Raw genomic sequence first — 1,405 nt, 5'->3', positions numbered from 1 at the left:
TCATTCTCTCACTAACAACAATTGTGTTGTACTCTCAGTCTCACAGTTATCCCCTGTGCTCAATCATGCTCACTGAAATTGTCTGTTGTAATCTTTGTCACCCCTGCTCTACCACATCTGCAAATACTACCTCCATGTCACATTGTAATCTGCATCATTTACTTGGTGTGTATGGATAGACTGTAATCGGGCAAAAAACATTCTGATATCTGAACCAAATGTAAGCGGGATCGAATTTTATTTCACTGATGAATGCCAGTAAGAGTACAGACTGGGGCAGAAATAGGTTGTTACAGTATTAATAATCATTACTGAGCACCCAAGACATTATCAGTGACCTTAATGATAGTCCTTCAAAAACAGCTTTTCTCTTTACCGGATTGGAAATCATATCTGAGTATGGTGCAGCATAGGATACCTGTACCTTCAAATTGCAGAATGAAAAGCATATGTGAGCTTGCGGTAGTTCAAATGCCTTTCAGAACATAGAAGAGAGTAGAACTATATTTCAAATGAGAAATATCATTAATAAATATATTTATAATTGTCAGGGAAATATTTTAACTTCATGGCTCTGTTCGTTAAGGCTGGGATATCTTCGGTTTCATACAGTATTTGTTGTTGATAGGGAATCTGTAACATTTTCCAGAATTTCCGAATTTTCCTACCTAATTTTCAAGTTTTAAGACACACATGGTCAAATTTCTTAAAAAAACCCCACAAGATTTGCAAATTGTATACACATTAGTGAGTCAAAAATCTGTAGTTGTAGCTATCAAATGCAAATATTTGGACATATTCAAGCTCTGCCCATGAGACAGATCCTCACACTTGTTCTTTGCAGGGTTACAGCACTGGATTTTACAATTCTGACAAATGGCAAACTAGACAGAAAAGCAAAAGGGCTAAGGGCCAAACTGTTGGAATCAACAACAATTAAGTGATTCAATAACAGAAGTATCAGTTATGTTTTGGCTACAAAGAAGGAACAGTTAGATAAACTGGGGTCTTCATACCCATAAATAAGACGATAAACATTTAAATTCTGTCTTCATAAATGCAGATGTGTAATCTGCATCTGTGCATAGATATTTGGTATTTGTTTTTAAACTCTTACCAAAAATCCTGATTCAAGACACCTCTTGCCATTAGGCTTCTGTATTTGAAATTTCTAAAGAAAAACTAGTGTAGCAAATTGCTATACTGCACCACTTAGACCACCTCTAATAAATAAGACAAAGGGAATTTCCTAAAAGAAAAATCTCATTTGCAGTGGCCAATATATATGGTCATTGCAAGTGAAATCCTTATTCCGTTTGCCTTACTTATTCCAGGAGGCCAAAATGGTACTGTATAGTTATTTTCTGCATACCTGATATATATATATATATATATATATATATAT

Source organism: Alligator sinensis, unplaced genomic scaffold, assembly GCF_000455745.1.
Source record: "Alligator sinensis unplaced genomic scaffold, ASM45574v1 scaffold29_1, whole genome shotgun sequence".
Classification (NCBI taxonomy): domain Eukaryota; kingdom Metazoa; phylum Chordata; order Crocodylia; family Alligatoridae; genus Alligator; species Alligator sinensis.
This window is presented reverse-complemented; position numbering follows the sequence as displayed.